The following is a 307-nucleotide window of genomic DNA, read 5'->3' as shown; positions in this document are numbered from 1 at the left end:
GAGGGGAGGGTGAAGGGTTCTGCTAGCCGTTGGGTTTCCATTCATAACCGCAGCGCTACATTTCCAACCTTCCAAGGGGCTCTTTATGACTGTTATTAATTCCCCGCTCCCTGGAAGCCCTTGGGAAGAAAGGGTGGGAGAGAGCACAAGAGTGAGCGCTTGGGGAAGGGCTGTTCATAGCGTGCCAGATCCTTTCACAGCTATCGGTGGCCATTCACGGCGGCTGAATGTGAAAGGCACCATGGAGAATAGCTCTGGCAGGCCGGCGCGGGTGGAATGGAGCACTCACCTGACCTCTCCTGACCCT

This window comes from Buceros rhinoceros, unplaced genomic scaffold, assembly GCF_000710305.1.
Source record: "Buceros rhinoceros silvestris isolate BGI_N320 unplaced genomic scaffold, ASM71030v1 scaffold27156, whole genome shotgun sequence".
Taxonomy (NCBI): Eukaryota; Metazoa; Chordata; class Aves; order Bucerotiformes; family Bucerotidae; genus Buceros; species Buceros rhinoceros.
This window is presented reverse-complemented; position numbering follows the sequence as displayed.